Here is a 25,249-nt window from a genome sequence, read left to right on the forward strand (position 1 = left end):
AGGACGCACAGGTGCCGGAAGTGCAGGCATTGGCAGAGGAGGCAGCCACCACCATGGCTGTCTCAGCCTGGACCTTGTGTGCATTGGCAATTCGCAGCTCTTTGAGCAACAAGGTGTTGCGCGCCGAGGCGAAGGAGGGCAGAACAGGGGCGCTGGCGATGTTGTCGGCGGTGCTCGAAAAACGAGAGTTGAGGCCGCTCAGCAAGTTGAGGACAAGCTGAGATTCGGTGACGGGGTGGCCGACGTCGCGGAGGGCATCGGCAGCAGTCTTCACCTTCTGACAATAAACGGCAATGGGCATGTCACCTTGCGTCATTGAGTGGAACTCGTGACTGAGATAGATGGCGCGGGGTTCCTTGTTTGCTTGAAAGAGATCGTTGATGGCGAGCCATAGGTCGCGGGCGGTCTGGTCAGGTTCCATAACGACGTTGAGGATAGCATCGGAAACGGAGCCGAACAGCCAGCCCCGAACACAACAATCGGCTTGTGCCCAAGTCGAGTCGTCGGGACGAGGGGGTGCAGTGCCATCAATGTGAGGAAGGAGCTCAAACTTGCAACACATAGAAGTGAAGAAGGTCTTCCACTTGTTGAAATTGGGGTGCTTGAGCTCCAGGGTAATTGGTATGTGAGTCTTGACGTTGACGGTGGCATACGGGTTGACGAAGATCGAGCCAGTAGAATCCCCGGTACTGGCAGCAGAAGATGGAGTAGAGCTGGATGATGTAGATGCCATTGTTCCCGAGGTTGTGGAAGAGGAGGTGGACTCGGTAGACATGGCAGAGAGGCAGAATAATCACGACGCGGCGAAGACAGAAGGCGGCGCAGCATGAGCAGAGCAGGGCAGGGCGCGGCGTGGCACGATGGGGGCAGAGCGCGGCGCGGCGCGATGCAGGCAGGGCGCGGCGCGGAACGAGCGAGGGCGCGGCGCGGTGCGTCGTGGCGCGGTGGGGACGCGGAAGGCGCGGTGGGGCTGGGGCGCAGCGAGATCGCGAGGGGAAATCGCTGGGGCGCGGCGCGGTGGTGGGGACGCGGAAGTCGCGTGGGCAGCGGAAGAGAAGCGAACGCGGAAAAAGCGAAGGCCAGAGGAAGCGGCGAATTAGGGTAGAAGGAAACCGGTATCTGATACCATGTAGAGAATTATGAGACGCCTCACGACCCAACGTGGGAGGGCGATTGTATTTATATATCCAATACAATAGAGATTACAACAAACTCTTAAATAAGATTCCATGGTTCAGTCAAATGGTTCCATGTCCCTGCATCAGTCACAACAATTGGACTCCCAGGGTTATCTTAATATGACAACTCTACAGCAGCAGCTTCTTGAAACTGTGCCAATTGTTTCTGACATTCCACGGATGCATATGCGAAAACAAGTAAAGATGGAGGAGGTTCAGCACCCACTGCATGATCACCAGCAATGGATGGGTTTGATGCAACCTCAGTCTCAGCACAACCAGCAACATCAATCACAGCAGCATATTATGGCAGCGTTCCAGTCTCAGTCGAATCAACTGCAGCAAGAATTGGGGATGGAACAGAAGCCTTCAGTGCAACAAAACTTTCAAACTTCAGCCGGGATGTTCTTGCAACAAAATAACATTGATGAACAAATGCAATATACTCAGGCACAGTGCGGCCTTCAAGAAGTTCCATTCAGTAGTAAGTTGATCTGTGCCTACGTTTCATCAAACGTGCTTTCGAATTTTGATCCGTGTAAAGTCGCAGTAATTTTGTAAAGGCTACTCTGCATAACTTTTGCAATCTGACCTTTAGTTCATTGTTGTGGTTTTAGTTTTTCGATAGCAGGCACAAAAAAGTCCACATGCTACCGGCATCCATTCTATGTTGTACTAGCCTGCTATTGACGCCTTCTTTTTTTTCATCAAAGTATCTTGTTTCAGGTTTTGACAATCTTTTTCTTTTTATGCAGCAACTATGCACATTACTACTCAAACTGATCATCCAGGTCAATGTTATTTGCAAGATGAGATATATGACATGGTAAGGTATGTTATAATCCCTTAAGCACTCTGAAGCTTTCAATTCACATGGATCTAGATTGTTGATAGAAGAACTAGAGAATGTTAAGTATTCTTTTTTCAAAAAAAAAAAAAAACTTCCTGTTTCCCCTCATTTACTTTTCCCTTCCTTTCCTTTTGATCTGTTTGCCACCTAACTCTACGCTTTTTGTTTAATTTTGCATGTAAAGTTGGAACTGAAAATTTGTACAAATTTATGTGTGTATCTCTTTATTTATCCACAGATTAAGAGCTTGAAGGACCAATACTTTACTGAACTCACTGATTTATGCAATGAGATGAGATGTTTCAAAAGCTACAGAGACACATGCCACCTCAGATTCCAATAGATCATTATGAAGAGATGAAAAAATTTAAATTATTCTTGGAGCGCGCATTGCATTTCCTGGAAATTAAAAAGGAGAACATTCAGCCTACTATTTGGGAAAAAAATCCCAGAATACGAGAGGCAAATTATCAATGCCATAAGTTCACAAAGAAGGCAGCCTGTGCGCAAACAAGAACAACAGTTTCACCAATCATCTACGCAAATTACTAACTCGAACATTCCACAGCAACCGCAGGCCTCTCCAGGTGTGCAGTAAATTTTTTGCAATCTTTCCTTTGGTCACTTCTCTCTGTAATTTTTTCCAGTTATAAGCATGAGCAGATTTCACTCGCCGATGCCATCCCTTTTCATGCCGTTTGTAGCTTGCTACTTCCTCTGGATTGATAATACTTGTCATTTTGGATAATGGTGAGGTCAAAGTTTAAAATCTTTGACTATGAATAATTTCTAAAATATGATTACTTTTAAAAAATATTTCAATTGTTGATATTTTTATATATGACGACAAGTACTATCGACCCGAAGGGAGTATTTGATAACATCGCCACTAATGTATCTTTTTGTGTGCTGACAACCTTGACATTTATGTGCCATCTACGTACTCCACTACTCAAACAACACATTCAGGTTCAGGTGATTGGCAAGAGTAGTTGTATCAAATGGTAAGGCATGCTAAAATCACTTTGGCTCTCCCAAGCTTCTAATTCATCATGACTTCTCTAGAGTTCATAATAAACAAGCTCCAAAATAAAGAAGCTGAGATCATCCTGATCTAGATTAAAAGAAAACGAAACAAGACATAAACTTGAGCTTTCTTTTCCTCGAATATGAAGGAGCGTACACAATATCTAAAATATCAAATATACTAACACTAAACACTCGCACCACAAACTTAATAAACAGCCTAAGCATGGTGAAAACTAAGGCAACAACTATTTGGCACGATTTTGAGTTTTAGAATAGTTTTACTCGTTTTCCAATCCCCATTGTCCCTCGGTTCCTTTTTCCTTCCTTTTTCTTTTTTGGTCGTTTCTCCACCAACTCCTGTGTTTTCTTGTTATAGAAACGAATAAAGTTGTATCGAATTTTTGGTACATTGATGCACTACTAGTATGGCATGTAGATGTGCTGTACTCTAGCAGTATTTAAGATATAGATGGGGAATCTCTATGTGCGGGGACTGGAGCACATGGTATAAAATTTCTTTTGCAGCATTTTCCTTGATCATTAAACTAATTAAATTGAACGAATATACCATGATTCATTTAACAAATGTCGATTTATTTTTGAATCCTATGTATGTACTACCTCTGTCCTAAAATACAGCAACCTAAGGACCAGATGTGACATATCCTAGTACTATGAATCTGCCCGATTCATAGTACTTAGATGTGTCACATCCAATCCTAGGTTGCTATATTTTGTGACGGATGGGGTAATTGCTAATGAGAAATCTTATCACTGTCATATTTCTCAACTTAACGATAATGAAAATACTGCTGCTCGGGCGACCGGCGCGGGGGGGGGGGGGGGGATCGGGCGATTTAAACAACGCGCGATTTAAACGATTGAAACATTTTCGATCTACTTAGTGAAACAATTTCAATATACTTGGTGGAACATCGTGCAACATTTAAAAATAATTCAATAATAAGCTAAAAAAATTTTCGTCGAAATATATCCATGTGTTGTCTTGTTTTAAAGATTTAATTACAACGAATTTAATGGTGCAATCAAATCATGATTTGGATAAATAATTTAAGAGAAAACGTAGTTTAAAGTGGTTTTGCCGACATACGTCATGCTGACGTTAGCGCTTGATTTTCCCCCCTCCCTATCGGGCGCCCGATTCTAAGTCGTTCCCTAAGGATACATAATTCATCGATTATTTTCCTTTTCTGTGTTCATCTCCATATAAGCTTCGAATAAATTTGTTTATGTTATGTTTTATGCACTGGCAGGTGAGGAACTTGAAGGACCAGCACTTTACAGAACTCTATCATCTGTACAATAAGATATCTAGGAAGCAAGAATATGTGGATAGCCAAATGCCATCTCAAATGCCTATAGAACAGTATGGAAAGATGAAGAAATTTAAAGAAATGTTGGAGCGCATACTGTGATTCCTGCAAATTAACAAGGGCGACATTCTGCCTGCTCTTGCAGAAAAAATCCCTAAATACGAGAGGCAGATTATCACACTAGTGGAGAAACCATCTTTCGTCGGTCGGGCTATTTCCACAATAGTCCCGGTTGCAATAAAAACCGGGACTAAAGATCATCTTTAGTCCCGGTTAAAAAGGGTAACAGGCATATTTGATCTTTAGTCCCGGTTGGTCTTTAGTCCCGGTTCAAATGCTGTCAGGGCTTATCAGCCCCCCCCCCTCCGGGATACCAACCAGGACTAAAGATCGTAACTGGACTAAAGATCCCGTCGATCTTTAGTCCCGGTTGGTAACACCAACCGGGACTAAAGTCCCACCCCTTTATATATATGTCTTCTTCCTCCTTCAGCCCGAGCAAGCTTCAAAATTTCTTCAAAAAAGAGGGGAGGTCATGCCAAAATTTCAAGTGAATTTACTTTGGTGATTATATACAAATCGGAGGTGCCTAAAAGGTTAGCAACTTCATCCTCCAATGTTTTTTTGGTCATATTACATTTGGAGCTATGTTTTGCACACTTTTTTTGTCTCTAAAATTTTGTTGTAAGTTGATGAGAGAGAAAATTTGTGTGGGAAAAGAAAGAATATATAGAAATTTTGTTTATTTGATAAAGAAGGTTTTATAAAATAGTTGAGTAGGAAAATATAGTGAAAGTTAATCTTAAATAAAAGAAAACAAACTAAATTGAAAACTAAAAGAATTTAAAACTTCAAAAATAATAAATAAGAATTATTTGGTGGACTATTTTTATAATTTTTGTATGAATAATGATATGTCATTATTGTATGACTATTGAAAGAGTTTGTGATTATTTTATCATTATTGTATGACTGTCATTATTGTACGAATGATTATTTCTGTATGATTTTTTTTTATTTCATGTAGATGGATCGGCAATGGATGTACGTTGACTGGCGGTCCAAAGAGTTTATTGACGGCGTGCATTATTTTTTGAGAGTGGCCAAAGCTAACAAGCAGAAGGGTTTTATTTGTTGTCCATGCAATAAGTGTAAGAATCAGAAGGAGTATTCTGCATCCAGGACTATTCATTTCCACTTGTTTGAGTCGGGGTTCATGCTAAGCTACAATTGTTGGACATCCCACGGAGAGCAAGGGGTTGAAATGGAAGAAGATGAAGTAGAAGAGGACAATATTCCAGACTTTGCTCAGTACGCTGGATTTGAAGGAAATCAAACGAGCGAGGAGGACAGAGATGCTGATTATAACGACGTTGCGGATGATCTTGGTCAGATGTTGCAGGATTCCAAGGAGGACTACGAAAGTGAAAAGGGGGCCCATAAATTGGGCAAGATGTTAGAGGACCATAGAACGTCGTTGTACCCAGGTTGCGAGCAGGGGCACAAAAAGTTGGATACCACTCTGGAGTTCTTGCAATGGAAGGCAAAAAATTGTGTTAGTGACAAGGCATTTGGCGATTTATTGAAACTCGTCAAGAACATTCTTCCGGAGGAAAACAAATTGCCCGAGACAACGTACGAGGCTAAGAAGATAGTATGCCCTCTAGGACTGGAAGTTCAGAAGATTCACGCATGTCCGAATGATTGTATCCTATATCGCGGTGAGGAGTACGAGAACCTAGAAGCATGCCCTATTTGTAAAGCACTACGATACAACATTAGACGATATGATCCAGGTGAGGTTGACGGGCAGTTAACGAAGAAGAGAATTCCTGCTAAGGTGATGTGGTATTTCCCTATAATACCACGGCTAAGGCGTTTGTTCAGGAACAAGGGGAATGCTAGAATGATGTGTTGGCACGCTGAAGAACGTCAACAGGACGGGATGCTGAGACACCCCGCCGATGGTTCGCAGTGGCGAAACATCGACAGAAAATTTAAAGACTTTGGAAAGGACGCACGAACCATACGGTTTGGTTTAAGTAAGGATGGCATGAATCCTTTTGGAGAGATGAGCAGCGGCCATAGCACTTGGCCCGTTATGATGTGTATCTACAACCTCCTCCCTTGGCTATGCATGAAGAGGAAGTACATAATGATGCCGATTATTATTCAAGGCCCCAAGCAACCTGGTAACGACATCAATGTGTTCCTAAGACTACTGGTCGAAGATCATAAACTGTTGTGGAAGAAGGAAGGTGTCCCTGTGTGGGACGAGGACAAACAGGAGGAGTTTAACCTACGAGCGCTGCTGTTCATAACCATCAACGATTGGCCTGCACTTAGCAACCTATCCGGACAGTCCAACAAGGGGTACAAGGCTTGCACTCACTGTATGGATGAAACAGAAAGTACGTATCTTAAGCACTGTAGGAAGGTTGTGTACATGGGTCATCATCGATTTCTTGCTGCAAACCACCCGGTACGGAAGAAAGGCAAGCACTTTGAACATAAGGCAGACCACCGTATGAAGCCTAAACATCGCAGCGGGAAAACAGTGTTTGCTATGGTGAAAGATCTTAAAGTAGTGTTTGGAAAGGGGCCTGGCAGCCAACCTATAGAGAGCGAAGATGGTCACGCGGCGATGTGGAAAAAAAACTCCATATTTTGGGAGTTACCCTATTGGGAATTCTTGGACGTCCGCCACGCAATCGACGTGATGCACCTCACTAAGAACCTTTGCGTAAACCTTCTTGGCTTCCTAGGTGTATATGGAAAGTCGAAAGATACACTGGAAGCATGTAATGATCTGAAGCATATGGAACAACGCGGCGACCTTCACCCGGAACCAAAGGAGAAAGGCAACCATTACTTGAGTCCAGCCAGCTACACTCTTAGCAAGGCAGAGAAGGAAAGTATGTTTCAATGCTTGGAGAGCATCAACGTACCATCTGGATACTCCACAAATATAAAGCGAATAATAAGCACGAAGGAGAAGAAGTTCACAAACCTAAAGTCTCTTGACTGTCACGTGTTGATGACACAACTGCTACCAGTTATAATAAGGGGTATCCTCCCAGACAATGTCCGGGCAACAATAACAAAGCTATGTTCTTTCTTGAACGCAATTTCGCAGAAGGTCATCGATCCGGATAGGTTAGAAGCCCTTTAGAATGATGTGGTGCAATGTCTTGTCAGCTTTGAGTTGATATTTTCACCTTCATTTTTTAATATAATGACGCATCTGCTTTGTCACCTTATCAAAGAGATCAGTATTCTCGGGCCTGTGTTCCTACACAACATGTTTCCTTTCGAGAGGTACATGGGCGTTCTGAAGAAGTATGTTCGTAACCGTGCTCGTCCAGAGGCAAGCATCACCAAGGGGTATGGAATAGAGGAGGTCATTGAATTCTGCGTAGAATTTATTGAATATCTTCGCCCAATCGGGGTACCTGAATCACGCCATGAAGGGAGACTACGGGGAAAAGGGACTCTCGGAAGGAAAGCAATAATAACGGTAGACAACAATTTATTCCGTAAAGCCCATTTCACGGTTCTGCAACAATCTTCATTGGTGGCTCCTTACATCAAGGAGCACTTGGCTCTAGTTCGCACCAGAAACATCGGTAAGTCCGATGCATGGATTACACGGCATCACATTGATACTTTCTCCGCGTGGCTGCGACAACATCTCATGGGTAACGAGACGATTAACCAACAACTGGCCTTCCTGGCGAGGGGTCCATCTGGCTCGATTGCGACATTCTAGGGATATGAGATCAATGGGTACACATTCTACACAAGAGCCCAAGACATGAAGAGCACGAACCAGAACAGTGTTGTTCGTATCGATGCCATGGGACACGATGGTACCACTGGCACGTATTACGGTGCCATCGAGGAGATATGGGAACTTGACTATGGACCTCTCAAGGTCCCTCTGTTCCGGTGCCAATGGGTTAGGTTGACTAGCGGAGGCGTAACGATTGATGACAGTGGGATGACAACGGTTGACCTTAACAAGGTTGGATACTCGGACGAACCTTTTGTCCTTGCCAATGATGTAACGCAAGTTTTTTACATGAAGGACATGTCTAGCAAAGGAAAGAAGGGCAAAGGGCCTGATGAGCCGAAGCGCCACGTGGTTCTCCCAGGCAAAAGAAAAATCGTCGGAGTAGAGGACAAGACTGATGAGGATTACGATCAGTTTGATGGGCAACCCCCTTTCACGGTGACGATTGACCCTAGCATCCTCCTATCAAATGAAGACACCCCTAACTCACGTAGCGATCACAAGGAAGGAACAATAGTGAGGAGAACCATCACCGCCGATGTATTGCCGTAATTGTTTTGTACACGATGTAAACTATTTTGGATGTATTGAATATGCTAGTTATATATGATTATTAACAAATTTAAATCATGCATATGCTAGGTATATATGATTATTAGAATTTTTAAAAGTTTTAAATCATGCATGTGGTATTTACATATGTTAATTAGAATTTTTAACAATTTAATATCATGCATATGCTAATTATATATGATTATTAGAATTTTTAAAAGTTTTAAATCATGCATGTGGGATTTACATATGTTAATTAGAATTTTTAATAATTTAATATCATGCATATGCTAATTATATATGATTATTAGAATTTTTATTAATTTTAAATCATGCATGTGGTATTTACATATGTTAATTAGAATTTTTAACAATTTAATATCATGCATATGCTAATTATATATGATTATTAGAATTTTTAACAATTTTAAATCATTCACGTGCTTATTATATATTATCCACTTAATTTACTATAGACAACGATAATTTTTCGAAGGTTTTGTCATTAATTTTTCGACTTTAAATAATTTTAATGCATTATTTACTATTTTAGAAACACATATGCAACGAAATTCAATATTCAGTGCTATTATCTTTAGTCCCGGTTCTTAACCCTAACCGGGTTTGAAAAGAATTTGGAAATAGCGGGAAAATATCTTTAGTCCCGGTTGGTGAGAACAACCGGGACTAAAGATCTAGATCTAGGGGTATATATATTCCCGATGCGCCCTCGTCTTCTCCACCAACACTTAGAAGTTTTTCCTCCGATCGGCTTCTCCTTCGCCGCCACTGCCTAGGGCATCCCCACGCCGACACCGCCATCGTCTCGCGGTCCTCGCCGCCTCCGCCACCGACGCCACCGCCGCATCTCTCAGGTGAGAGCCGCCGCTGCCCCTCTCTCTCTCTCTCTCGATCTCGATCTCTCTCTCTCTCTCCAAACCGCGGCCACCTAGCTCGTTGCCGACGCCGCCGCCGACGTAGACGCGCCGATGCCGATCCCTCCTCCACCTCCCGCCGATGCTGACCCCGACTTCCACGCGGCCGCCACCGCCAACGCCGCCACGGGGACGACGCCGACGCCCCCGCCTCGAGCTCGCCACGCCGCGTCCCCGCCGCCGCCCCCGCCTCAAGCTCGCCACGGCGCCGCGCCACCCCGCCGCACCACGCTGCCACAATGCGCTGCCGCCACGCCGCTGCGCCGCCACGCCGCCGCTCCGCTGCCGCCCCGGCCGCCCGAACGTGAACGAGGAGGGGAACGTGGAGAGGGATGCGGAGGGGAACGTGAACGAACGCGAACGAACGCGAACGAAATGTGAACGAACGAGAACGAACGCGAACGAACGTGACTGAAACGCGAACGAACGTGAACGAAACGTGAACGAACGCGAACGAACGCGAACGAACGTGAACGAACGCGAACGAACGCGAACGAACGTGACTGAAACGTGAATGAACGCGAACGAACGTGATTGAAACGTGAATGCACTTTTACTAAAAGTGTGAGAACGAGCGCGAGCGAAACGTGTACGAACGAGATAATTAAACTATTGTTGAACTTAGCATATATATATATGATTATATATACTTGAAAACGTGAAATACAATATATGTTCCTTTGCGTTTAGACTAATACATTTTTTTTGCATGTTGCAGAGAAGACGTCGTCGTCGTCGTCCCTCAAGCCGAAGTGGTAGCTAGCCCTCGAAGGAATTCGCGCAGACAAGTGATGTAAAGATGTGATTGTTAGAGATATAATATAAGATTGTTAGATTTCTAATATAAGATTATTAGATTATTAGAGTTAGCATATGTGAGTGTTAGAGATTATCAGATTATTAGACTTAGCATATTTGAGTGTTAGACATTGTTAGAGATTTAATATAAGATTATTAGAGGTTTAATATACGAAACTTAATTAGACTTAGCATATGCGAGTGTTAGAGATTGTTAGAGATTTAATATAAGATTATTAGAGGTTTAATATACGAAACTTAATTAGACTTAGCATATGTGAGTGTTAGAGATTGTTAGAGATTTAATATAAGATTATTAGAGGTTTAATATACGAAACTTAATTAGACTTAGCATATGTGAGTGTTAGAGATTGTTAGAGATTTAATATAAGATTATTAGAGGTTTAATATACGGAACTTAATTAGACTTAGCATATATGATTATCTAGGGTTCTAATACACGACACTTAGACTTAGCATATATGATTATTTGAGTTTTAATACAAGATTAGTAGAGTTTTAATATTACGCTTAGCAAATATTTCTTCTATGAACAGTTGGCTGATCGCGATGAGGAACAGATATTGTACGATACAATCGCAGTGGGAAGCAGCCAGTACTAGAACGAAGAAGAGGGGAACGAGGATCCAAACCAGTACTTGAACGAGGAGGGGAACGTGGAGAGGGATGCGGAGGGGAACGAGGAGGAGGCTAGTGGAAGTCATCCCTCCGCTGGACAGAAAAGGGCACGCGGACAACGAGGTGCCGCGAAGAAGATAGAGGGTCGGCACGTCATAACTGAGGTGGACACAGACGGCTGACCTAGTGCCCCGGCAGAAGCAGCCAAGAATTTTGTACGCCACAGCGGTTGGGTTGTGAGGGATAACATGCCTGTCAGCAAGGTGTACTGGCGCAGAACAAGGGCACGCGGGGATAATGACAGCTTTGTCCCGGAATCAAAGAAGGAGATGCTATGGACCATAATGCTCGAGACATTCACGCTCCCTGCGGGTACGGAGAACATAGTGAAACCCTGGACTCGTAAGAAAATGGCCGAACAGTTCCAGAGCTTCAAGGGAGATCTGTACAAGAAATACATCCTGAAGGGACTAACACCGAACTTCGACGTATTCCCAAAGCTAAGGGATCATTGGGACGAGTTCATTGCTTACAAGACAGGGCAACAAGGGCAAGCGATGATGGTCAAAAACAAGGAAAACGCCGCCAAGAAGAAGTACCATCACCACTTAGGGTCAGGTGGTTATAGAACCGGCCACCGCTAAATGGTCGGATCGATCGAAGTTCTGGTACTATGCTCACGGTGGAACGCTTAACCCAGTTGATGGCTCCCTGGTCTTCAGCGATCAGATACGCGAAGCTGCCAATCAACTAACGGGCACGTTCCGACCCGACAGAGAGAAGGACGAGCTGTCACTCGCCCTACAGACTCCCGAGCATCCAGGACGAACACGAGGGAAAGGCATGATTCCCTGGAAGATTGGATTCAAGGAGGACATCCACACGTACAGGAGTTGGATGAGGAGCAAGAGAGATACCGAGGCGAAGATTGCAGATCTTGAGTACAGGGTATCGAGCTACGAGCTCAGCATGCAAGAGGAGGTGGCAAGGAAGGTGGATGAACGCATGGCAGCACATCGGTCCCAGGATCCCCAGCCGTACATACCTCCTCCAATGGTCAGCCCATCAGGCAATCGTAGCAACTGCGCCTCAACGGGGCAGGTAGGATCACAGAGCATGGACGCCATGCAAACCCAGGACGAAACCACCTGCCTCGTTGATGAGATCACTAGCAGACACCATGTGAGCAGCATATTCCCTTCAAGAACTTATCAATCAAGGTATGCTCGTAGTTTTATGATTTTTGACTTGTACGTTCCGCAAGTTGCTGCTTAGGTTGATTACTAATAGATAACCTCTCATCACGTGATGGTGGCGTCGGGAATGGCCATCCCAACGGACATTTTAGGGACTTACCACTGCAGGCCGATTCCAGCAGGATACTCGAGGGTCGAAGTTGAGCTGGTGGAAGCCGCGTACGAGGACCTCGGGTTGGACTACCCAGGAGGAGACGGTGAGACGCATCTACGAGACACAAGCCACGCCATTATACTATGGTGCAAGCGCTACATCATCCTCCCTGGGCGACAAGCGGCGTCTCGTGCACCATCTCCGCCGGTTCCGCCGTCTCCTCCTGCACCATCTCCTCCAGCTCCTCCGCCTCCTCCACCTCCACCTCCACCGTGTTCGCCTGCACCTCCCAAGACAAGGTCTCGCTAAGCTCCACCTCCTGCCAGCACAAGGGCAATGAAGAAGGCCAAAGTTGACGCCACCAAAAACAAGGAGCCGCCGTACTATTGCAGTCAAGAGGAGCTTGACGCTTATGTGGCAGGAGAAGTGAAGAGGCAACTCAAGCCTCGGAGTCCTGAAAAGAAGATACCTATTGACCTGAGCGTGAAGAAGTTCTTCAAGGGAATGTCCACCACAAACAAGGAGGCCTTAAAGCTATCGGACTATGACCGAACACTTAGGAAAGCCTATTACAAGAAGTCCAAACCAGTTCCTCAACTTGGAGAACAACCAAACCAAGAGGTCAAGCCATTGGTGACCGGCGAAGACTTTGGCATAACGGATTTCATTTCGGACACCGGTCTAACTGTGGCTCAGTTGGTTGGAGGCGCACCAATCCCGAAGGCGGAAGTGGCTTATAAGTTTGAACTCGGTAAACCGCTTGTCAGGCCTGAGCAGCTGTAGTCCCTACTGACACAAATGTACAAATTCCATGAACGGTACATGGAAATGAGCACCAAGGGTAGAGAGATGTTCGGAGCGAGGATCAGAAACCCCGACTTCTTGCAAGGAGAAGATGTTCTATGGATCCATTTCAAGGATGTCTTCGATCTGTACCATCTGGACGCCCTCAACGTCTCTCTTCTGAGCGCATGGATTTTGTAAGTATCTTTGAGTTCGATTTGTTTCGTTCAATAATTAGCTCCTGGCATATATGTAAGCAATAATAATTTCCTTTCATCGTTGTAGAATGGAGATTCAAAGGGCCCGACGGCGGGGGGTTTACGATACTGGGTTCATCGACCCTCGGAAAATCAACACCGAAATGATCGACAAGTACGAGAAAGACACAAAGGACAATCTCGTCCATCTCCTAACGCAGCAGCATTTCAAGACGTTCATACTACTGCCGTACAACACAGAGTGAGTTTTTATTGTCATTCGAACAAATTTCATTCCCATACATATAACATGTACATTCTGATATTTATATCATCTCACGCATATTCCAGATTCCACTGGGTCCTATTATTTTTCGACTTGGACGCATGCAGAGTCACTGTGTACGACTCAATGAATAAAGAGGAGAAGGTTTTTGACAAGGTCTTCCAACTGATAGACAGGTAATATAATGCCATCTATTCCAAAGTCGCGGGACTCTGTTGCTATTATGTTGATCTCGGGTAATAATTAATTAATCATAGCTTGCAACTGCACATGTAGGGCTTGGGATCGGTTCCGTCAATTGGTCCGCGGGACTTGGAAAGAAAAACTTGACGAAGGTTTTATTTTCTAGTGAGTACATGCATGATCCAAAATTATATTGAATTGAATCTATAATTATAGTTAATATAAAGAGTATATTAAATCTCTCATCGTTTCTCATGTAGTGTGCAAAGCAGGACCAGGGAACTAACTTATGCGGCTACTACGTATGCGAGTATGCCCACTGCCTATCAAACCAAATATACACCACACGAGAGCTCGATGTACGTATACATAAACCGTTCAAAATTTCATTGTGTATCGATTTGTTAAGTTGTTTATTAATTTCATATATTGATATGTCATTATTTTTCGAATGATAGCGTATTCACATGAGGGAAAATCTCCCACACAAGGATTTTATCAAGAACAACTAATGGGGTTCATCAATGAAGAAGTCCTTAATCCCGATGGTGAATTCTACTACGACGGATCGACAATTCATAACGTCGGTCCTTCCTCTTCTGACGTAACGCCGGCGTCGAAGTCGTAGCTATAGCTAGTGAGCAAATGAATTGTACTATACATGCATGTATATATATATATATTTATATATGTACGTACATTTACTTTAGTGTTAATATATATTTTGGTAACATATATGCACATAAAATGTTAAGTGCTTTAAATTATAAATATGTGTGTAATATATGTATTTATACATATACACATACGCACATACATATATTTATATATATGTATTCTATATATATGCATATATATGTATTGTAATATATATATATATATATATATATATATATATATATATATATATATATATATATATATATAATCAACCATGCAGCAAACAGGGCCATGCAAATAAAAAAAATGGTACACTGATCTTTAGTCCCGGTTATTTCACCCGGGACTAAAGATCGCTATCTTTAGTCCCGGATTCGTAGTCCCGGTTGGACAACTGGGACTAGAGGGGGGTTACGAACCGGGACTACAAACGGTTTCTCCACCAATGTCAGTATTCTAAATTCACAAACAAAGAGACGTGTTCAGACACAAGGACACCAACAGTCTGATCAAACGGCCTGGCAAGCTCCTGGATTTAACATTTCACAGCAGCAGCAACCTTCATAAGGTTTGGAGCAGCATGACGGTTGTACTTATATTTATGTAAATGCTATATCCAGGAATTTTTCCACTTGTTAGAGGCAACCCTTGTTAAAAAACCAGCCCCGAAATCGACATCGATAGCTAAACATGGAAGAAAACGCCATAGGAGATCCAAAACGTTGACGACACCGAGACACGATATTTGGTAACGGAGTTCAGTCGTAGCCTACATCTCCGGAGCACTGATTACGGGCGCTCCTCCCCGATCTAGCATATACAGTGTATCAGAGTTACAACGACTCACGGCCGGTCGCCGCCGGCAGCCGCTCCCTCTCGCTATGCTAAGTTGCCATGCGGTTACAACAGGCACGTCCCTCTATTTATGAGAGAACCTAGGATAGAGTCCGACTCATACTCTAGTCCTAATACCTATTACAACTCCAAGTCCTAAACTGTAACCAACTACGTACACATATTCGATACAATCTCTAACAAACTCCACCTTGGCGAATATGTCACGCCAACTTGAATCTATTACTTGCTTGAACCTCCGTGTACCAGGACTTGAGTTGGTTCTTCCGCCGCTCACGCCGAGCCGCCCAATGAGCCTACGCTAGGCTCGCCGCCTTCAGGATTGTGCACAGCAATACCAGCATACCCATCTTCCATGACTCCACCTGCAACAGCACTCCCTTGTAACTTGTACAAACATGAGCTTGTCCTCTCACCAGTCATAATAGTCTTGTCGTCCTTCATGATATTCATGATCTTCCTATTAGAATCCACCTGATACAACCAACCTGTCTCATGTAGGCTCCCAAGCGTAATCAAACTCTTCCTTAGTCCCGGCACGTGTCTCACATTTGAAAGTAGCACTTCATTTCCATCATACATCTTGAACTTGACATCGCCCACTCCAACAACACGATAACTCGTGTCATTGCCCAAGTAAACAACACCAAAATCACCAGATTTGTATGAAGAGAACCACTCCCGCTTTGATGTCACATGATAGGAACTAGCTGAGTCCAACATCCACACTTCTCCAGACTTCTCGTTAGACACTGTGAGAATCTCATGACTGTTGCTATCTGAATCATTACCATGAGCTGCTAAACTTGCAATGCCACCTTTCCTCTTCTTCAGTAACGGGCAATTCCTCCTTATGTGTCCAAACTCATGACACTTATAGCACCGTGCCCCTTCTCCTTGCTCTTCGGCACCCTCGTTTCATGATCATGCTTTGCCTTGACCAGCAAACTCTCAGCCTGAGAAGCCTCCGTTGCCTCATTTTTCTTTGATCTTCCCAAGTCTCGAGCAAGCAACGACGAAATTATCTCCTCAATTTTGACAGTATCCTTGCCGTGCGTCAGGGTAGTCACCACATGTTCATAAGACGGTGGAAGCGAGCACAAAAGAATTATGGCCTTGTCTTTATCATCCAGTTTCACATCTAACTTGCTTAGATCCACAATCAACTGATTGAAGACATCCACGTGCTTCCTAAGATTTGACTCCTCTTGCCTCTGCAAACCATAGTACCATACAGCTGTTGTTTGAGATACAACTTACTCGTCAGCGACTTGGACATATGCAAGCTTGCCAACTTGTCCCAAATTTCCTTTGGTGATTTTTCATCCATGACCTGGTACATGACAGAATCCGAGAGCCTCAAACGTATTGTTGCAGCTGCCTGCGCCTTCATCTCATCCCACTTGTCAGCATCCATCTTTTTCGGCATCGTCTCCTCAAGAGCCTTGGATATCCCCTGCTGAGCCAACAGATCCTTCAGCCTCATCTGCCAGAGAACGAAATTCCTGGTGCCATCGAACTTCACCACCTCAAATTTGGAAACCACCGTCGCCGCCATCAACGATAATCAACTTGATCAGCTGTCGCCCTGAGTAAATTGATCTACCATGATTTAATTGACCCACCGACTAAACTTGCACAGTCACCAGCCGGACAAAACCAACCCCTTTTTTCTCCAAAAAAACCGGTTCGGTTTTATTTTTGGGTCAAAAAACCAGTCAAACCGAGCGGTCAAAGGAATCAGATCGATTTCTCTCCTTCCTTCGGCCCTCTCTCGCTCCCCATCTCCCGATGCGCTGCCACCTCCTGCTCCTCACGCCGCCGCTCTGCGCCACCGGCCCCGCAAGAAACACCGCCGCCTGCCTCGGAAACCGCCTGTGGCGCCGCCGCCTCCTGCCGCCGTCACCTGCGCCGACCCCGCGAGGAGCCGCCTAGGGGTGGACAAAAAGCTCGAAACTCATGGCTCGGATGGGCTCGTAGCAAGCTCGGCTCGGATCGACTCAAACTCGTAGTCTTAATGAGTCGAGTCGAGCTAGCCTTTTAGCTCGTGAGCTTAATGAGCTAGCTCGCGAGCTGCTCGTTTAGCTCGTTAGTATAAAATATCACCAAATTTTCATGAACTTAGTATTTATTGACTAGTGCTTAGTCTTTTAGTTACATCAAAACTATTCATATTCAGTAAGTATTATATTAGTTAGTGTTTATTATTATGTTAATATATAATAAAATGTTAAATTTGAAATTATTAATATGATATTAATAAGATATAGCTCGTTAACGAGCCTAACGAGCCAGCTCACGAGCCGAGCCGAGCTAGCCTTATAGCTCGTTAACATTAACGAGCCGAGCCGAGCTGGCTCGTTAAGATAACGAGCTCAAACGAGCCGAGCCTTAACGAGACGAGCTGGCTCGTTATCCAGCCCTAGAGCCGCGCGTCGCCTGCCGCACCTGGGAGCGGCCGTCGCCAAAGTCCGGCTCCGGTTCCACGCCGGTAACCGCCGCCGCAAGCCCCTGCTCGAGCTCCGACGGACGCCACCGAGTACCATGCCGCCTGCAATGACGCCTCTAGCCGCCCGTGAACTCGCCGCCCCAAACCACGCTGCCCACGAAATCGGTGGTAAGATCTCGCCCATGCCTTGTGGTTTGTTTCGATTGCTTTGTCGCAATCCCGTGGTGCGTTTATTGGGAAAACAACGTGTCCGATTTCCAGTCCAAATCGAATCCGTATCAAACTCCCTCCTGTGTCGAACGCGGTATCCATCCAGCTTGTCTTCGGTCGTGTCCATGCCGTGACCGACACATACATAACTCCATGGCCAAGTCTTCCTCTGCATCACGAAACACCAAACCTTGCACGTCCTAGCTCAGCCCGCTCCTTCTCGGCATCACCCTGATCTCCGCTGCCGGCTCGGCTTCGACGCAAAACGCGCACACCGCCGCGACCCTGACCTTCTAGGCTTCTTCGTATCTCCAGCGGAACCTAGCACCACCGCCAAACACCACTTGCCGACTACAGCAATGACTAGTGCCACTGATCTGTTGTCATCGTGATTTTCTTGATTTGTGCTAGAAACAGTTGAACTAGACCTGTCTAGGGTTGGAACCAGCACCAGATGACAGTCTAGATGCCCTAGGCTTAGTCCTGCCATCCATCGCTAATACGCCGCCTTTGAAGTGCAAATACCTCGTCAACACCTCCAAAACAGCCTACAGGATCCACCCCCTCCGACTTCCAATTGAACGCCATCAATCTAGTCGCGAGCCAAAGTCGACAAGTCGCATGTCGTCTTCCCAGCCGCCAAACAACCCGAGCGCTATGTCTAGCCGTCTACCTGTCGAACGCAACTCATCGAAAGGCCCGGGCCACCCCGCCCAGAGTGTTCGAATCCACTAATCGAGAACGCCGATCGCCTCCAGCTTCAATCAGTCCGAGCGTGCGGCCGCACATCTCCTTGTCGAGAGTAGCTCATCAGAAAGTCCGGACCACCCGCCCGAAGTGTCCGACCCACCGATTGGATCGCCAATCGCTTCCGCCGCCATCAACTCGAGCACGTCTAGTCATCTCCCTGTTGAAAGCAGCCATCGACGGTTCTGGCCGCCGCCAGAAGTGTTCAATCCACCGATCAAGACTCCGTTGATCGCCGCCGTGCTCCACCTTGCGCCAATGCCCCTCCCTGGACATTACAAGCAAGCTACGCAGTGTGGGGCACCTCCATCGCGCCTCTACCATGGACCTCCCGCAGGCTCTGATACCACTTGTTATAAAACCAGCCCCGAAATCGACATTGATAGCTAAACGCGGAAGAAAACACCATAGGAGATCCAAAACGATGACGACACCGAGACACGATATTTGGTAACGGAGTTCAGCCGTAGCCTACATCTCTGGGGCACTGATTATGGGCGCTCCTCACCGATCCAACATATACAGTATATCAGAGTTACAACGACTCACAGCCGGTCGACGCCGGCAGCCGCTCCCTCTCGCTATGCTAAGTCGCCATGCGGTTACAATAGGCACGACCCTCTATTTATGAGAAATACTAGGATAGAGTCCGACTCATACTCTAGTCATAATACCTATTACAACTCCAAGTCCTAAACTGTAACCGACTACGTACACATATTCGACACGAACTCTAACATATACAGCAATTTTTCCACTTATTAGTGGCATCCCTCGCTATCTTTTGCTGGCTTGATATTTGATGACTTCCATTTCTTTTTGTTAAATTTTGACAGCCTTGCTCTTGATGCAGTATTTGTAGACTCCACTGCTCAAACTGGACGTCCAGGTACAGGTGACTGGCAAGAGGATTTATATCAAACTGCACTCTGTTGGAACTTTCCAATGTTCATGTTATTTTAGAAACGCCTTCCTAAAGTTCATTGAAAAGATTTATTTTTGAATTCCAGTACTCCCATTCATGTAGCCTTTTCGACAGATTTTTTTTTTATATACATCAACAGATTAAAAGATTGAAGGACAAGCACTTTGCAGAACTCAGTCCTTTGTGCAATAAGGTATCAATGAAGCTAGAATATGTGGATAGCCAAATGCCGTTTCAAATGCCTATAGAACAGTATAGAAAGCTGAAGAAATTTAAAGAAATTAAATGTTGGAGCCTCCAGGCATTGGACGTCTCAATGAACTTCTTGTGAGGGTCTTTACCTTAAAATTTGGTTGTCCTTATCTTATAAAACACTATGTGGAACCCCGCGCATTGCTGCGGGAATTTAGTATGATAACAAATAAAAAAAATAACGTGTAAGATAGCTAGATAACATCAGATTAAGTAAATTAATGTGGTTTATGATAATTTAAATTTAAATAGTATGTAGAATGGTGATTCAAATGTAAAAAGTAAGATTGTATGACTTTATGGAAGAAGAAAAGAAGGGAGATAGTTTGGACCGTAGATTAATTATCTAAAGGCTAAAAACAATTGATGTGATATGACTTAATTAGAGAAAAAAAAAGGAGAAAGACAATTTGAACCATAGATTAATCATTTAGCCACTAACTAAGTGAGGATAAACTATATATGTATATAGGAAATCATAAAACATAATAAAGATATACATTGAAACATTATGTGAATTATGTTGGATGATAATTTAACATGTTTGTATTTGAAAAGCTGTTAAATTATAAAAACTATAAAGATATAATATGTTTGCATGATGTTTAAATGTGATAATTGTTAGTGGATGATGATGTGTCATCTTGTTAATTAGTGGATTAGTGGATGATGATGTGGCATCTTATTAGTGGATGATGATGTGGTATCTTTGCATGTTAAGCTTAAGGAGTTAGTGAGGATAACTTTATAGTAGTAAGATAGGATTTCTTGTCAGGGCTCCTTTGAACCTGCTCATGATGTTGTTTTCCCTAAAAAAGAACCCAGCTGTAATGCACGCAATATTACTGGATAATTTGTAATAATCAGCCGTCATCAGAGCTAGCATATATTGTTTTCTTGTTCCAGATAAGGTTATCCTCTTGATTTGTTTTTTCTGAGCTTCCTGAACTAAAGGCAAGAGGCTAACAGTGTATATTACCATAAGTCTAGAAGAGCTCTGTGCTCATATAGTCATATATACATTTATTTGTTCTATGCCATGACTGCAACATCTGCTGCATAAACTTGCAATACTAACAACAAGATAGAACTTTTGCATTTCGCTCTTAATTGAAACAGTGTAAAACCCAGGCCACCCCAAACCCCTTCCTCTCTCGTTTTCGCTCGCCTCACACCCGTCGCGCCATTGTTGACGCCTTGCCGCCTCTCCCACCTCTTGCCTTCGTCTCTTCGCCCGTCGCACGCGTCGGAGGCCAGTGCATGCGTGAACGCGAGACGAGGACTCCGGGCGCCCTCGATCTCCTTCCTCTTCCCCGGCCTGAGGCCGACGCCCCGTGCCGTCGGCCATCTTCCGGCGCCTCTTCCCGACGCGGTAGTCCCTCCGTTCCCATCCCTTGACCTCTCCTAGCTCGCTAGATAGCTCGGCATTGTCGCCCCGATCACGTAGGAGCTAATTCCTAGCGGCGCCACCGATCGGCATGGCCGCCGTCGCCGCCCGCTCCCGGAGGTCGCCGCTGGTCGCCAGCCTCCCTCGTAGTCCCCTCACTCCATCCGAGCCCGGGAACGAGTCCCTCGAACCCCGGAGATGCTTTCGTCGCCTTGGATTGAATCCTTGTCTCCCCTCCGCTGTATCCCCTTTGCTCACCGCCGACGATCGCCGTCGAAATCCGCCGCCGTCAAACTCCTTCCGGCGAATTAGAGCCTTCGGATCGATTCCTCTCGTATCCCTCTTCACACCAGTGTGCTCCCTTTGGCCGAAGACGTCACGTCGAGGTCGAGCTCCGGTGAACTCCGCCGCCTCCCGCTGTCCGTTCCCCGCCAGCCTCCTTCGTTCTCCTCTCGCCAGTCCACGTAGCTGCCACGTAGGTGCCACATCGGCGCCACATTGGTCGCAACCGGGTCAGCAAGATCGGTCAGCGCCCCCTTCGTCCCTTTTCTTTGGTGCAGGCGGTCCACAAGAGCCGTGCGGCTGCAAGTGGGCCCACCGCCATTTGGCTTTCTCGGTGCACCCCGTGCAAACCGCACCCACCAAAACCCTAGTGCGGCGCCGCATAAAACCTCTCCTCGGTGAACCTGGCCACCGATAGGTGGGCCCCATCCCGGGACCCCGCGTCGTGGACTGAGGTCCACCGGCTTCCTGCCGCGCGTCTTGTCCGTTTGGGCCGCGCCTCGCTCGGCCGTGGGCCGTCACTCCCGCGCGCCGGCCCACTCGCCTCGACCGCGCACGCAAATTCCTTGGGCCGCGCCTCACGCTTGGCCTAAAAGTCTGATTCCGGTCCCTCCTCCATTATCTTTTTCAAGGGAATTAATAATTCCTTTTCCTTTAGACAGAAAATCAAATAATCCTTAGAAAATTCATATCTCCCGATTCGTAACACCGATTGATTCCGTTCCACTTCCAATAATTCCGTAAAATTGAGATCTATCCAATGGAACTATTAATTAGTCTAAATAGGATCTTTCTTTTGGTCTTTTGTTTAGGATTTCGATTGTTTGCGTATAGTTGCAGTTACCGGATTTTCGTCAATCGTGGATTTCTGGAAGATTCGTGAAGCTTCGTGAAGACCTTGAGCAAGGCAAGTCACCCTTTGACCAATTGCCCCTATAATTAGAAAATCATTATTATTTTGTTTGCAACTTGCTTTATTAGAATCACACGTTAACTTGCTTGGCCTCGGTTTGCGTGCCAAACCGACGGACCTACCCAGTAGTCGCACTAATTCGTGTAGGTTGTACTACCCTGATTCCTTGTCGCTCCACCTTTGTGATACTTGGGTATCTTTGGTGGCCCTCCATCTTTCTTGCTCCTCGCTTCCAGGCAAAACTCAGTCATTGACACAACGAAACCTCGCAAAACTTATGGAGCTTGATGTCTCTATTAACAAGTTTGGCTATCCAGTTGAAGCCAGCCATGTCCCAGAGTACTTTGGTTCAATGAAGAACATAAGATATCTTGATGTGTCTGAAACATCCATATTGTCTGGTAGAGTGCCTCCTCAGCTTGGTAACCTTTCAAATCTACGACACCTTAACCTCGGTTTCATGGATACTGATATGTACTCAGTAGATATCTCATGGTTAACCAATCTACATCAACTTAAGTACCTTGACATGAGCAGCGTAAACCTAAGCGCAGTAAATGATATATCGATCACCTCTTGTGGTGAACACAATTCCATCCCTTGAGGTTCTTATTCTTTCGGGTTCCTCACTTTCAAGTGCAAACCAGACTTTCACACACATAAACCAGACAAAACTTGAGAAGCTTGATCTCTCTGGGAACCACTTTGGCCATTCAATCGCATCAGGTTGGTTTTGGAAAGTGTTGTCGAAATGACAACTGCATACGTCGAAGGACGTGGTTACTCAACAGTGGTTGGAAGGAAACGAAGTGTATTGAATTTTTGAATTCTTCTTCTTGGATCCCCCCATTACATGGCCCTAGGGGACTATTTATAACCCCATTACAGGTTCTTACTACTAGGGTTTAGGTTGTATAGGGGAATTTACATGATTACCCTCACAAAAGGGACATTTACAGGGGTACATAATGTTATAGGGGCTCATGGGCCCCTAATGGGTCGTCTGGCGATCGCCGACCCTGTAGGCCTTAGGCTTGATGGGCCGGAAAGGCTTCCTCGGCCCTCGCGGGGGCGAACTTGCCATGGCGAAGTCGTCTTCCTTCGGCAGATAGTCTTCGCCTTGCACCCTTCGCCCGAGACGCCTCTAGCCTGGCAAGGCACTCGTACGACTCTTTGCCTCACGCCGTTCTTGCTCCATAGCCTTCGCCACGGGTTTCGGCAGATTTAGTCAAAGGGCCTCATGCCATCCGCCAACAGAAAGTAACAAGCCTTAAGATCCTTGACCTTTCTCAAACCTATCTTGATGGTCCCTTTCCTGATGCACTAGGAGGAATGAGGTCCCTCCAAGAGCTATATTTTTTCGATAACGGTAACAGAGCCACAATGACAGTAGACTTGCAAAATCTTTGTGAATTGACAACACTGTTACTTGATGGGGGGCTATCATCTGGGAACATAACGAAGCTTGTTGAGAAGTTGCCACGATGTTATTTAAGCCCATTGAAATACTTGAGTTTGCAAGGCAACAACATGACTGGAATGTCGCCAAATGAGATATCTCACTTAAAGAGCATAAGCTTTCTCAATCTTAAAAACAACAGCATTAGTGGACCTATAGCCAGTGGCGAATCCAGGATAGAAATTGAGGATAGGCTCAACCTCAAAGTACTAAGTTCATGAAAACTACCGTTACACTAGTTTTTCAACACATACATGATTAAAAAAACGATGAAATAGAAGTACCTTGCCAACGGGAAATGAGTGATTGCATATTTGCATCAAGGCATCAACCATCTAAAGTGAGCAGCCACCTATGCATATAATAATAGCAAAATTAGTGACAATAGGAAAGTAAAAAAAATAACTAAAAGATTTGGCCAACCACTAGTCTACAAATACCTGCAATTGAATTACGAGGCAATGATATTCTGCGGGTTTTCAATGCTTGAAATCTATTCATGATTGCATCATCATCAATTTTTTTGAATATTTGAGGCCTTTTTGGTTGATTTTTACTCTCATCAGTTGAAAGTTTAACAATGTTGTTTTCTTCTCCATCGCTAATCTATCAATGAATCAAACTATCAAATAGTGAGGCTCAATTCTTTAAAATCCCATCATCTAACTGCTGATGCTGCTTAAATCAAAAGAAATAAAAGATGGAATGACAGTGATTGACTCACCGCGCTGGCGCGCTCGGCACTTGGATTTGGATCGGCTGGATCGCTAGCGCATGCTGCTCTGCTAGTTGCTGCCTTGCTGCTGCTTTCCTATGGCCTACCCAGTGCGGCAGTGCCCACGCCGCATCGGTGCCGCCGCTTGCGGCCGGCCTTCGGCCGTTCGGCGGTTGCGCCCTTGCTGCTCACTTTTGCCGCCGCCCGTCGCAACTCGCAACGCAGCCGCCGCCGCCGCCCGGTCTCGTCGTCACCTGGTAGGGTTGGGGAATTGGCTTGCCGAATTGGGGGCGTCACCGCATCAGGCGTTGCTTCTGCCTTCGTCTCTGGGCTGGGCCATAGTTGAGCATTTGGGCCTAATCTTTTTCCAGCGCTGCGCTGCGTACCGCTTCGTCTCTATTTCGAGCGCTGCCCTGCTGCCGCTTCGTAGCTGGTCATCTTCTTCCCCACAAGAACTCTGCCATGGCTTTCCCTGAAGATTGAGCTAT

General features: G+C 45.3%; 1 long non-coding RNA gene across 2 annotated transcripts; it reads right to left on the bottom strand.

The window, feature by feature from the left end:
• Window positions 1-1,154: 1,154 nt before the first annotated feature.
• Window positions 1,155-25,057, bottom strand: LOC127753975 (uncharacterized). 2 transcript variants are annotated; one of them, XR_008012736.1, is made up of 4 exons: window positions 24,771-25,057; window positions 24,487-24,652; window positions 24,331-24,398; window positions 1,155-1,514 (listed from the first exon to the last, which is right to left on the bottom strand). It is a non-coding gene; the product is annotated as an uncharacterized LOC127753975 (long non-coding RNA). The 2 variants fall into 2 exon arrangements; XR_008012737.1 differs by lacking the exon at window positions 24,487-24,652.
• Between the last annotated feature and the right edge of the window lie 192 nt (window positions 25,058-25,249).

Source organism: Oryza glaberrima, chromosome 11 (genome assembly GCF_000147395.1).
Source record: "Oryza glaberrima chromosome 11, OglaRS2, whole genome shotgun sequence".
NCBI lineage: Eukaryota > Viridiplantae > Streptophyta > Magnoliopsida > Poales > Poaceae > Oryza > Oryza glaberrima.